This window comes from Notechis scutatus, chromosome 3, assembly GCF_049901735.1.
Source record: "Notechis scutatus isolate UNSWTSFEM ecotype Mainland chromosome 3, rNotScu1.2, whole genome shotgun sequence".
Classification (NCBI taxonomy): domain Eukaryota; kingdom Metazoa; phylum Chordata; class Lepidosauria; order Squamata; family Elapidae; genus Notechis; species Notechis scutatus.
The window spans coordinates 59,020,897-59,035,808 of NC_142011.1; the positions used below are offsets into that span (position 1 = coordinate 59,020,897).

The 14,912-nt window shown below is 35.6% G+C and overlaps 1 long non-coding RNA gene across 6 annotated transcripts in view; it reads left to right on the forward strand.

Annotated features, from left to right (window-relative positions):
* The window catches only part of LOC148131204 (uncharacterized), a 45,505-nt gene that overhangs the window by 8,360 nt on the left and 22,233 nt on the right, over positions 1–14,912 (forward strand). For 5 of the 6 annotated variants that reach the window (XR_015748570.1, XR_015748568.1, XR_015748571.1 and 2 more), the window contains 2 exons: positions 680–712; positions 3,949–3,990. This is a non-coding gene — a long non-coding RNA (uncharacterized LOC148131204). The remainder of the gene's footprint in view (positions 1–679; positions 713–3,948; positions 3,991–14,912) is intronic. The other variant, XR_015748572.1, reaches the window with a different exon arrangement.

Here is a 14,912-nt window from a genome sequence, read left to right on the forward strand (position 1 = left end):
GATCACCAAACATCAGAATGGAAAACCAAATAAAGCCCTTTAAATGCTAATCTTTGTTTGGTACCCTTGTTTGTCCAAAGAATGAAATTTCCCATGTGTAAAAAGATGTAATTGTCCTTTAAAAGAGTTAAAACTGGAAAGGAAAATTAATTTAAATCTCTTTTAGGTTAATTAGTGTTAACTAAAGCATATATAACCTTTGCTAAGACTATATATTTAGGTGTAATAATATTGTGGATTACACACATTATATACAGAATGCTTGCAATTTTCTTATATGTCATTTTTTCAAAAAGATAGCCATACACATAAGCCATAAATTCTTTTGTTCTTGGAAAGTTCTGATGCAGGTTACCTCACATCTTTAATAGAAAAAAATGTGTATACCACAATCTCAAAACTTTTTACTTTGACTTAAGTAAGCAAACCATTGTAAGTACAGTACTAGAAAGGAAAGTAAAACCTCAGAATGAGAGCAATTGATGTTATCAATGAGAAATTTCCTTCCTATGTATAAATATACCTCCTACTCTAATTGTGAAAGTAAACCCATTGATTAATTTAAAATGAAATTTTTTGAAGCAGTGTAACAATAACTTACTCTATCAAATATTTCTTTTCTATATACTGTATGACACGGCGTTATCTCTCTCTTTCTCCTCCACCTGGAACCAACAAGAGATGGGAGTTGGGAGAAAGAAGGAAAGAAAAAGTGAGTTTTATAAGAACAAGTTCTTTATCATATGCCTGGTAGGATGTGGGAGTGGATATTCATTAGCAGCTACAATTTAATTGCAATATTTAGCATTGCCATCAATTATACTGTCAATGGAAGTTGTGAATAACATGGGCAATTAATTTTTTTGACAGTCTACTTTGATCACAGGTTTTCATTGGAATTTTGAAAGGATCTATTTTCAAATTTTCCAAATTTGATTTCTGTCCTCATTCTATCCTATTCTCTTGTCCAAGAACTTAAGAGTTTTTCTATGGGGATCTTCTTTCATTTTATCCCCACAATAGCATGCTTTTGAGGCAGGTTGAGTTGAAAAATAGCCCAAAGTAATCCTTTGAGTTTTTGAGGCTAAAAACAATCTTCTCAGCCTAATCCAACACATTTATCCTTATACCACACTTCATTCCAATATAGATTATACAGTATTGCTACTATATATCCTCTTCCAAATTGGTGAAGTACTCATAGCTGCGGATTGTATAATGAAGTGAAGTTGCAGTGCAGTTCATAAAAACTTAACAAAATGATAAATAGTGTTGTTCAATCTACCCTGTTTCTCCAACAATACGGCATCCCCCAATAGGAAGTCCCAGCATGTTTTAGGGCTCAAAAAAAAATAAGACCCGGCCTTATTATATGAGAAACACGGTAGATATTAACAATACAATCCTATATGTGTATATTCAGAAATAAGTATTGCTAAATTCACTCAGACTTACTCCTACATTAGCAAAAAGATTGATTTTTAATGCTATTTCATTAATGCAGAAGCAAGAGAGGGAAATGGATGAATGCCTTATTTATTTCCTTCCTTCTTTGACTTGTGTGCCATTCTGGTCATAAAAGCAACTCTGATAGGCTTATAGACCTGAATACAGTAATTGGATTAAAAACATGAAACTAATTTTTAAAAAAATGTAATAAATGCATAAGAAATGGTTCAAATACATACAATATTCCCCTGCAGGAAGAAAAAATTAAACACATTAGACTGCAATGGCTTGCAGTAAAACCATGTATTACTGGTTTAGGAAAATCCAAGAGCTGTGGGTTAATGTAATCACTGGAAAATACTTTTTACAGAAATGATCTGTGACTGAGAAGGCCAAATTCTATGATTCCAGGAGATATTTGCTACAGATAAAGGGATCAGAAGGGATCTTTTTCTGTCACTTTTTTTTTAGATGGGCAGAAGCCATTGGGAGTAAGAATTCCTGAAAAGAACCAGGTCTTAAGGTATGAAGGTGATATCCCCATTTTGAGTTCATAATACAAAGTCACACAGGTAAAACAATTTGTGCCCATGACTGTTTGAGCTGCTGCATTCTGGACTAGGTAAAGCTTCCTGCTTGTTATCAAGGAGTTGCCCTACACAGAGGATATTACAGTAGTCCAGATTAACTAAACCATGAATAATAATTATGCCAGTCATGTTTCTCAGCCACATTTTTCATCTCCAATTCATCTTTTATCCATTATGAATCCAACCTCTATAATTTAAAGAAACTTTAAATTATAAAAAGAATAATCTCATTATATAAATTATCCATTTTGATATGGAATTTCCTTTAGTCCCATGACTGAGCATAATCAGTGATAGATAAATTATTTGAAAAGTTATCCACATTTTCAGTAATTTAGCATGTTAAGATAAGATACCTTTTAAAAAGAAATAACTTGTTTTAGGATCTTTATAAGCCTAAATTCCTGCTGTTTTAGGAATATGTTAGATTTTAACACACATGGAATATTATTGTTTTATTTGATCACAGAGTCCTCCAGAAAGTGTTAAATAACATTTATTTGGCTCTGTGGTTTCATCTATGCCAGAGGTCTCCAAACTTGGCAACTTTAAGACAAATGGACTTTAAATCCCAGAATTCTGGGAGTTGAAGTTTACAAGTCTTAAAGTTGCCAAGTTTGGGGATCCCTGATCTATGCCTTTTTTTGATGTATCTGTTTGCATTATTTTGTGTTTTCATACTTAACTATACTTGAAAAATCCCTGATTTTTTGCATGAATTCTTGATAAATGAAGTTAATTAAGATACATAGAGTCTTAACTGCTTTCCCCCATTTTAATCCAATAAAAAAGGCTTGGATGAGTAGAAACCATATATATGTATGTATATATGTATATAAAGTGTGTAGGTGTGTCAGTTCTGTGACATATATTGGACATCTATGGAGATTCTCAGTCATCCAGGTCATGGTTGTCTCAAAGGTGCTTTTTTCCCTTTTCTCAAACCATGACCTAGATGACTGAGAATCTCCATAGATAGCTGTGCTCTTTGGGATGAACACCCTTGAATGATGCAGGAGTATGAATGGATTTCCAGAAAAATTGCAGACTACAGGAACCATTTGCGCTTCAGTTTGAGAAAAAAAAAATGCAAATGACCAGCTGTCTGCAAGGAATAGAAATCCTTCTATTTGCCACCATCCAGTCAGAGCTGAAGAAGCTTCTTGGATGAGAAGCAAAACATCTTCATCACCCCACCCCCACAATAAAGTCCAGTTGCCTCTTGAAAAAAAGCATCTTTGAGTTAAAAGAGAGACTACGCGAAAGATAACCCCTGAATCTCTTAGGCCTTAATCTAACATTCTCACCACTATTTCATGTTGTTTCTCTGTTTGTGGAACATGCAATTTATAATGCTTCATTTAAAAGGTGTGACCCAAATTTAGGAATGGAAAGTAGGACCCCTACTTTTGAAATGCTGTGATAAGGATTTGGTTATATTTTGAGTACCATAATTTGAAAATACTGAGATTATAATCATGGGTCAAACCAGAGTTTGATTTTAAATATTACCCAGGAGGCCTTGAAGAAAAGAGTGCCATTTGGATCCCACTGTCAGATCTGTTATTTTGACACCTTTTCCAACAAGAAGGATAGATATTTGATCTAAGTGAGTAGTAAACAAATTTAAGGGGAAAAAAGGCTTTGAGGATATAAAAAAAGTTTTTAAAAAGTCACATTACTTCATAATATGTTGAACTAAATATTCAGAGGCCTAAACCATAAGCAATTCTTACACTGAAGGTAGCATATTGCTTTCAGTAGCATTCTTTTATTTTGATCTTTCAAAATGGCCCATTATTCCACAATGCACAGTTGTCTGATTTCAGTCATTCTTTTAGTACAATTTTAAAATGTTAAAAGGTTTCTTCTATCTGTAGAAAATGATTTTTTGCTTTCTTTTCCTAAGGAACACAGTCAGGAAATGAGACAGAGGATCTCTTAACATGAGGTGAAAATTGCAGCTGCTTAATGAAACTTTAATTCTTTCATTTGAAATAAAAGATATTAGATATGACTTATCACAATGGTAACCCTGAGGGTGGGGAAGAAGGAAGAATACAGTTGAAACGTATTATTAAACAATACTCAGTGTGGCTTACTGTATGTGTGAGACATGTCTGACAGCAAAAGTGGGTTCATATTTCAGGCTTAATTCAGAGATAATGAGTGATGCCCACAAGAACTTTTGTTGGCACCTTACCCTACCTGATCTTAATTTTATTTTTAGATTTTGTAAATTAAATAATTAAAAAGAAATCAGGCATACTCTAAAGCCTAGAGCAAGCTTAGAGCAAGTTGTAAACAAATTACCATGTATTGCTTCCGACATATAATGTATATACTCCCTTCAAGCATATTTAGTATATTAAAACAGTTGGTGCTTGTTGTAGTCCATGCTTTATTTAGAAATGCCCAGACTTTGCAAAAAAATACGTTTAACTAATGACTTGCCCAGAGAAAAAGACAAAGATAGGTTGGAAAGAAAGGGGAAATAGATTAGCAACAATTTTGATTACCAATCAATTAGAGTTTTAACCAGCTTCTTAATGATATTTTTTTGGGAAAGTTTTTATAACATGCACTGAACACTCCAAATATGTCCACCTTCCCCAAAAGTTGTTTATTCTTATACTAATAATGGTTTGATTTAACTATTTGCAAAATGCTAGTTTGTAACTCAAGGTATACCAACCATAATAGCTCAATTAATACAAGAAATGTTATTATAGCCTGGCTGAAAAATATACACGTATTCAGATATATTTTCTGGGGTATTGTAAGGATATTTTCTTCACCTGGAAATGTAGGAGGAATAATTTTCACAAGCAGGTTTGACACCCCTTCCCTTTATTTTAAAATTTAAACAGTAACTTGCAACAGCAGTACTACAAATAATACTTTTTGCAGATCTGTGTTTGGTTATCATTCAGATTAAAACTCTGCAAAGAAATATAGCCTTTTGCAAAATTAAATCTGTTTCAGTGGCTATATTCTTTCTGATTTTGTCTTTTTATTAAAACTAGGACCATCATTTTAAAATCTAGTCATTATATAAAAATACGATACATACTTTTGATACATTCAGTTGGATATATCAAATTTTAATACACAGTTGGAGAACCTAAAGTATACTTAGTGTTTCAGTTCACTTTTGTAAATTGCATGAAAATATATGTTCTCTTTTCTCTTCAGAAGGGTACAGCACATCCAAAGATACTTTTCTGAATAAATTATGGTTTGATAGGAAACCCAGAATCAGATGTAAGCTGAGAGTCTTGGTCCTAGAATTTTTGTCTCTGATGACATGAAGCGTTTATTTAATAGGGCTGTGCAAATCATAGGAAACAAATCTTGGCAACATGCTGGACTGCTAATGAAGATTCCCAGTTTCAGGACCTGCAGAATCTGATGGTTTGTAATTTTGTATTGACATTTTATTTCCAATGGTGTAAACTGCCTAGAGCCTGAAAACCTGAAGATTATGCAATAGAGAAATTCTGGGAAGTAAATTAACAAAGTTACAAATAAGTGTTATGCCCTTATGCATGCATGTATGTCATGTGACATCACAACACCTACACAAAAAGAATTGTTAAAGCAGCTTAGTGAAGATGAAGGGACTTGTGGACATGGCTAAATTAACCCCTTTGATTAGTGAAAAAACAGTATTTACATTTATGTTTGACTGGAAACCTTTTATAAACTTTTTGCATGAAATGGAAAAATACACTTATTATTTTTGGTTTTGATGATTAGGAAAAAAAGTCTGGATAATAGACAAAAGTGAGTTTTTTTGTAATCATAGAATAAGGGTTAATTTTGTAATTTTATTTATATTTGCTGCAAAGGAAATCACAAGCTTCTTACTGTTTTTCTGTCTGCACTGTTGCCTATTTTCTTGTTTTCTTTACTACTTTGTATTGTATTGTATTGTATTGTATTGTATTGTATTGTATTGTATTGTATTGCATTGCATTGCATTGCATTGCATTGCATTGTATGTATGTATGTATGTATGTATGTATGTATGTATGCATATACTAACTGAACTGTTGAAGCAGCAGCATCGTTTGGAAAGCCTGTGTGGCAACTTCAAAAATAGCTGTACATACACATCAGAATGGGAATGACCAGGGGCAGCATATGATTGCCAACAAATGGTTCTGTTACTATGTCAAAAGAATTATTCTGTTTGTGCTTTGGCATGTTGCAAAACATCTCTTTCAAATGCTTTGTTCATACCTATTATATAGCCTGTCAATGAGGAATCACAGCCACATCCCTACACATTTGGAACTATTCTATATTGCTCATTCTATGTAAACTTGTTCTCCCAAAATTTATTTTAAAAGTTGGTCACTGTCCAGAATTATTTTGAGCATTCTATGTAAACTCAAGTTCAAGATCTGTTTGAAGTCCCTATGCTTATAAGTATGGTATGGTGTTATAAAATGACTTTCTTTTTTATGTCATTCTCCAAATTTTGGAATTTTGCAATGCTGCACCTTCCTATCCTAGTTTATAATGCTATGCTAGCTAAGAATCCTGGGCATTGGAATTAATTTCTTTGAATTTCTACAAGAGCAGCTGAAAGCCCACTGGCTACAAATTTTGAAAACTAAAATCCAACAAAATCTGGAAGTGCATTGGATTGAAGAAGAGTTGAGTTATATGAACCAGTCCCCATCAATAGAGACAAGCCCCAATCTTACCTCCAATCATAGATGTTCATCTGTGGGTTCATCAGTTTTATTTACAGGTTCAGCTGTAAATTTCTCACTATGGCCAAGGACAGAGAAAGGTCATTAGTACAGAATAAATGCATTCGTTTGACTAAGAAACTCTGAAACCCATAGAGAACTGATGTTTTAAAAACTAGTTCAAAGGATTATGAAACCACAAACAAGCTTTGAGTTTTGATTGGACTAAGTAATCATGTTATTCTTCTTGTCTATGAAGAAAGACAATGTAAACACTGCAATGCTGATTAATATACCAACATACCAATGTAGGGTTTAATACAGGGCTCCTAGTCCAATAATTGGATATTAACAATTATTCTTATGCTATTCTGAATTATTCCTATGATAATCAAAATAAATAGGTTAACTCATATTTACCCTTTCTAGTTGGAATAGTAAGAGCTCTTGAAAAACCTATAGCTCTTGAAAAACATAGATTACTCTAATTTGGATCACATTGCTTCATCAATAGTCCATCCAGGCTACAGATAATCCTGTAAGGATGATTCCTGTCTTCTGCATCAGGAGGTTCAAATCACTCAAATCACTCAAGCCCTGGTCACATCCTGAATGGATTATTGTAATGTGTCTACATGGGGCTGCCCTTGAAAAGTATCCAGAAGTTTCAGCGGATGCAACATGTACTGTCATGGGCAATTATGGGCATTCCTTAATTAGTGCACGTTACACCTCTGCACCGTGAATTGCATTAATTGCCAGTATGCTTCTGGGTTCAATGCCAAGTATTGGTAATGAACCATAAAGGTCTTCATGATGTGAGGCCAGGTTATTTTCCCAGTTACATTTACCTATCCCATCAGGTCTAGCAGAAGAAACACATTAGTGGTCCAGTGCCATCTGATGGGATCCAGGGAGAGAGAGCACCTTTACTGCCAGTGCCCACTCTGAAATATCATTAGTTAATTCATCCACCACATTGAATTTTTGAAAGATTCTGAAGACATGTCTTTGTCCTTGTACCCGGGGATCCAGTTATGGTTTGGGGCCTGCTGGATGGTTATATTGATTGATCATGACTTGCCCTTGCCTGCTTATTGTGTTTTATGCTTTTAATGTAGTTTTAAAATATTTTTAAACTTCATTAAATACTTTATGAAAGTAAAGTATTTTTGAGGGGGAGGTTATGTGGTTGTTTTAATTATATGAGCCACCCAGTCACAAATGTGAGATGGGCAGTTGTACAAATTGAAGAAATAAGAAATAAATAAGAATAAATAAGGTATTCTCTAAATCTTTGAATTTTTAGAAATGTCATATTTTCCACAATATATGAGTTATTCTACACAACTAAAATTGGTCGAAAACTGCTGGATGTGTTTTGTGTGTGGATATACATGTGATTACTTTTAATTATTTGTGAAAAAACTGATTTAATGCATTAAAGTGTGCATTACTTGGCCTGTATGAAAGCATCTATCTTTTCCACTATCTATTTATATTAGGCAATTCATAGGATATTATGGGAGGAGAATTTAATTTGAAAATTGGATGACAAAATCTCACCTTAAAATACTTCACTCTTATCCTTGGCATAGAATTTGCTTCCTTATTTTCATTAGTTGCAATTGCATATTTTCTGCAGCATTATATAAGTAAAATTATATTAGCTGGGCCACACTAAGTTTTCACTTGAGGTGAGGTGTTGATGAGGAAGTGCAGATATTTGAAGAAATTGGTCAACATGCCAAGAAAGGCAGGGAAATCACCGTCATCCCCGGCGACAGTGATGGGATTGCTTTAAAAAGGAATTCATGTAGGCGTAGAAAAATATATTTTTATGAACCTGCTAGAGCAAGTCCTTTTGGAAAGTTTCTTGAATAAGAATTAGAATTTTATTTCAAGCTTCTAAGTTATGAAGTATCCCACCCATTTTGTGTTAACAGCAAATTTGGTGAATGCCTTTTACCCATCCAATGAATAAATATATTAAAAAATACAATTGCAGGATGGAATCTTATAACATTGTATATATTCTGTTCCTCCAATCTCTCCTGATGAGAGATTTACCTATTTACTTGAGTTTATCAACATCTATTTTTTTGAAATCCAAGATCTATCTCTACCATACTCAGGTTAAAGAATAGTATGTTTCCCTTTAAAAAGAATGCATTTTCTTTTCTATTGCTTTTGTTCCACTTGAACAAATGTCATACCTCAATTGTCATATTCCAATCACAGGAGTCATCCCACAAGGACTCTATTATAACTATTAAATCTTATTTCCCATACTGTGAGCTTTATTGTATAAAAAATGAAGGCCATGAACTTTATGAGCCAATGTTCTTTCTGATTTTTCACTGAGATTTAGTGAGCCATAGTAACAGCAACACTCCCATTTCTTCTACACAAGTCTTTGTTCAAAGTTCTTGTTCAGAATGTTTGTCTTTCAAACCCCACAGGTTTCAATTTAAGGCTCTCCTGAGCAAACTTAACAAGCTTTGTCCAAGCATATTTTTATTAGTCTATGTGAACTGCAACTCATCTCATGCCAGCAGTCTATCATTCATAACTCAAACCATGAATTCAGAAACCAAACAATTGCTGTCAATGTAATTTGAATAGCCAGTCATTCATTTTCAGTATTCCTTTTTTTCTTTTTCAGTCTTCTTTTATGAAGTGTGGATGAGAGTACTATTTCATCCCTCAGATTCTTGAACTTATTCCTAGACTTTTAAGGTTTATGTTATACAATTATATAGTCATTTAGGTGAGATGTGCAATGTAGAAATGCCATGAATTAATAAAAGTTACTTTTTGTGGTATTTGTTCATATAGAAAAGGATAACTCTCACTTTTTGGTAATTCTTGTAAGTGATTCTGGCACATTTCTGGTCCTTGTTTTTGGCTAACAGCACAGCTGATGAGCTGATGGTTCCAGTTGGCACACATTTGTTTCAATAAGTCACCAATGGCCATGACTCCTTATCTTCCCATAGGCCCCAGTTGTATTCCCTTTGATTTCCACAGATTCAGAATCCTATCTTTTCTCTGACAGTGTCTTTTCCTTCCCCAGAAAGTTTAGTTAGAGTCTTATTTCTTTTGCATGGGCCAGAAAGTGTCTTCTACATTTCCTATTTCTAGGTTCTTCCCTGGAACTTGCTTCTTTGCTTCATGCTGTTCTGTATGGAGAGTTGCTTTGTCTGCTACAGCTACCATTTTGGGTACTAAAGAATACCGAGTTATGTGGAGTACAGTCTGATTCATAAGTGGGCTACTGGGACAAACCATATAGCAATGAGACAATAGAACCTGTAATTGATGGAATGCTACTATAATAGCAGACCTAATGAGAAAATATATATAAAATGTATGAGGGAAACTATGGATGGACAGAAGACCTGCATCCATACTAAGTCAGAAACAGCTAGCTACCCAAAGCTTCAAGGTGATGAACAGGAAGCTGATACCACAACTTGAGATAGATCAACTATACTTACATTCCAGATTCAAGAAGCCCTGGAAGAACAACTGGGTGTGCAGCCAACACCTGAAGCAGGAATGTCACTGCTACCCTCTCTGTTAAAGACCACAGCTGCTCATATGAAGCATAAGATCATGGATAAACTAGCTATAATCAACCCTTGAGACCAATACCAAGGCTCAGTGGAGAAACACCACCAGATAGTATGCTAGAAGATGCCAATAGGACAATCTCTACATAATTTAAACCAATGAATTGATATACACTACAGCCACTGTAATCCTGCAACTCCTAAACTGGGAGAATAGTTCCAATAGGAATGATGTCAGAAGTCTATGTGTAGAAGAGTGTTAGAAACAGCTAAGATACTGTGTTGTGTAGGTCCTGCTCCCAGGCCTCTAGTAGAGGACCTGAAATTGAGGAAGACATATCCCATCCACAGGGGTCAGAAGAGAATTTTTGAATAATAAAAAAGTTAATGTGGCTTTTCATCTATTTGACAATTCCAGGTATATCCTGCAGTAAGATCAATCTATGAGAAACTGTTTCTTAAACTTTTTTTTTTACAGTAACTGCTTCAGCATGCAAAAGAGATAATTAATCACCTCTGCCATCCTTCCATTTTTAGATTTTTGCCAAAATTCAAAGTCCTTACTTCAACTTGAAGAAGCTTTGCAATGTGTTTAGCTGCTAGCATATTTTTCCCCCATCTGTGGAATGACACTTCCTAATCATTTGATTATTGGAAAGTAAGGATGGTTGGTGTTCAAATTTCACTCAGCCCTAAGAGTATTCCTCTTCATAGGACAGATGTTGGGGCCAGGCATGAATGATGATAGGATCCTGAAAGCTGAATATAATTTCACTAGATATCAGCAGTGTGAAATCTTAAAACAATGCTTTTAAAAAAAACCCACTTCATTTCTGAGGTTTGGACTGAAAAAGCTGAACCCTTGTGAGATCTGATGAGTTTTTAGAAGGTGATCCTTGAAGCTGTTTCAGTTTTGGAGAGCTGAGGATCTGGGATCAGGAGTCATTGCAGGGATGCTGACAGAAAGAATAATTGGAGACATTCCATCACTGCTGTTCTCCCACAGCAATATCTAAATAAGTCCATTTATGTACTTGTTCCATATAAACCTGACTTCTGCTGACATTGGTTGAATGTTGTCACATGTCGGAGTACAACTGCCTGCAGTAAAGAAACCTTCATGTACACAGCTGTACATGCCTTTTGGCTTGTGCAAAAGTTAGGAACTTCAATTATCAGGTTCTTAGCTCATGTGGAAGACTGAAATTCTTTTCTGCAGGCATTCGGAGTGAATGCGCAAGTGTAGGAAGTTGTCATCTGAACAGTGTTGGAAGGGAATAGAATTTAATGTTCATAGAATAGAATACTTTATTGGTCAAGTGTGATTGGACACACAAGAAATTTTACTTGGTGTAAATACTCTCAGTATACATAAAAGAAAAGATACATTCGTCAAGAATTGAGAATCATAAGGTACGACATTTAGTGATAGTCATAGGGTATAATAAGCAATCAAATCATACTAGGAAACAGTCAATATAAATCAGATAACAGATAATCAGAGTTGGAAGGGACCTTGTAGGTCATCTAGTCCAACTCCCTGCCCAAGCAGGAGACCCAACACCATTTCTGACAGATAGCAATCCAGTCTCTTCTTGAAAGCTTCCAGTGAGGAAGCTCCCACAACTTCTGTTCCATGGGTCGATTGCTCTCACTGCCAGGAAATTTCTCCTTATTTCCAGGTTAAATCTCTCCTTGTTCAGTTTCCATCCATTGTTCCTTGTCTGGCCTTCTGGTGCCTTGGAAAATAGCTTGACCCCTTCCTCCTCTTGTAAGGATACAAGCAACAAAGTTACAGTCATACAGTCACAAGTGGGAGGGGATGGGTGATAAGAAGTGATGAGAAGATTAACATAATAGTAGTAGTAGTGCAGATTTTGTAATAGTTGAACAGTGTTGAGGGAATTATTTGTTAAGCAGAGTGATGGCGTTCAGGAAAAAACTGTCCTTGTGTCTAGTTGTTCTGGTGTGCAGTACTCTATAGCAGGGATCCCCAACCTTTTCGACGCCGCGGCCCGGTTCCGGCATCAGCTGGGCGCCGCGGCCCGGTACCGGCGTCAACTGGGCGCCACCATCTTTTATGACGCTCACGGCGTTCAAAAGATGGCGGCGCCAGCGCTCGTGAGCTTTTTCGGGTAGAAATGGCTTTCTATCCGGAAAAGCTCATCGAGCGTTGGCGCCGCCATCTTTGACGAAAGCGCTTCGGTGAGCTTTCTACCCGGAAAAGCTCACCGGAAGCGCTTTTTCGTCATAAAAAGATGGCGGCGCCCAGCAACCAGCGGCCCGGTAAGGCTTGTTCCGCGGCCCGGTACCGGTCCGCGGACCGGCGGTTGGGGACCCCTGCTCTATAGCATCATTTTGAGGGTAGGAGTTGAAACAGTTTATGTCCAGGATGTGAGGGGTTTGTAAATATTTTCACAGCCCTCTTTTTGACTCATGCAGTATACAGGTCCTCGATTGAAGGCAGGTTGATAGCAATTGTTTTTTCTGCAGTCCTAATTATCCTCTGAAATCTGTGTCTGTCCTGTTGGGTTGCAGAACCAAACCAGATAGTTATAGAGGTGCAGATGATAGACTCATTAATTCCTCTGTAGAAATGTATCAACAGCTCCTTGGGCAGTTTGAGCTTTCTGAGTTGGCACAGAAAGAACATTCTTTGTTGTGCTTTTTTGATGATGTTTTTGATGTTAGGTGTCCATTTTAGGTCATGTGATATAAAAAAACCTAGAAATTTGAAGGTCTGTCCTGTTGATACTGTGTTGTCTAGTATTATAAGAGGTGGTAGCATGGGAGGGTTTCTTCTAAAGTCTACCACCATGATATGAGTTTCATACTGATAATGCCTGCATAGGGCTAAGATTATTTGCAAATATTCTCTAATTCACATGTTCAGTATAATTTATTTTATTTTCTTCTCTGCTAGAAAAAACAATAAGATGGGCTCACTTTTAGAAGAATTGCCACACTCATGGATGAACCTCTATCCCTTTTACCTGGAAATGACAGAGATTTGATGAATGCCATATTAAAATTACATTAAAATACTTAATTTAAGGCTGTGATGAAAATCAAATGTGGGAGAAAATAGCATCCTCCCTCCCCATCTTTTAAATCTATTAAACATAGCTAGACTCTTAGCAGTTTCTCAAACAATAAGAGTACCTCTTAACGTTTTTATCTTTCCCAATCAGAGTTCCACTAAGAGTCACAAATAATTAGAGACATTCTAAATTACTATTACAATTTACAGTTATAGTTAGCTGGGAAAGTCTCATGTGAATGCTTCACTGAGATTTCATAATCTCAGTTTTCTGCAATCTGATACCTTCCAGATGTGTTAGAGTATAACTCTTGTCAACCTATTGGCCAAGCAGCCTAGGATGACTGATGTTAAACTCCAACATATCTGGAGGATACCAATTTGGGGGAGGCCATAATATACTCTGATTCTGTTTCCAATTATTTCAAGGCAGTTGAATAATTTTTCTGTAACATAGAAGTAGCTGTCCTCAAGTAATCTCAGGGTGAGAGTGAGGTGGGGATGAAATTAGCTTGAGGGGTTCAAGGCTAATGGTTTCCCCCCCCTCTGACTACTGATTTCTATTTCTTGCACTTTAAGAGGACAGACCTCTCTGGTTATATAAATGGGAAGGAAATTACTGACAGAAAATATTAATAACCAGTCAATTGAGGATATCTGGGAGGAAGGGATAATACTAGAAAGAGTCAAGCAAGCAAAAATGGAAGAGGTCCAATGGTCAAATGAAAGGATGTGTTAGAAAGGATGAGCGGACAATGTAAAAGACAACTCTTAGTCTAATACATGCAGAGGGTACCAGGCTTGGAAGACCGTTATAGATCAAGACCTTGAGTAGCTATTTTTCTGGAAAAGGCAACATATCCCTTTAAATAAATTGATTTTGGCTTAATTTAGAATTTTGACTTGATTTTGGCTTAATTCAGGGCAAACTAATTTTTGATTGATTTGTCGGAGACACACAATCTACCTAGTGTAATTACACCAGGAAAGCTTCTTCATGATTTGTCCTCCCTGCTAAACTCTTTCCTAAACATCAGTAGTAATTATGGGAAAATGGCAGAAGGGAACCCATATAGTTATATAGACAGGGATGTTCTATGGCCATGGAGAATATGGTTTTCAAAATAATGAAATTATATTTTTCATGCTTCAGAGTGGCAATGGGGTTTCTACATTTCCAAATGATATCCATATTTGCAAGTCAGAATTGGGAAAAGCAGAACTGGGAAAAGCTGATAGTACTACGATTTAGCAAGGTATCTGGACTACTTCTTCAAAATAGCCTGGGCCAGATTTATAACGTGAGTGGGAAAACTCAAACCCTTTAATGATTCTTCTGAGTCCACTAGATGTTGGTACTTCTTATTTCTGTGAATTATAATTTCCTTTGTTTACAAGGAGCTTTTTTAAAAATGTTTTCTATAATTTATTTCAATATATTACAGGCATGGAAAAGGGAAACACATGATTATATGAAAATTTTATATTTCTTCAAAACATTCTAAGTGTTTGCAATCTTTTTAATCTTTTAAATAGCTTTTTTAGCCTTTAAAGC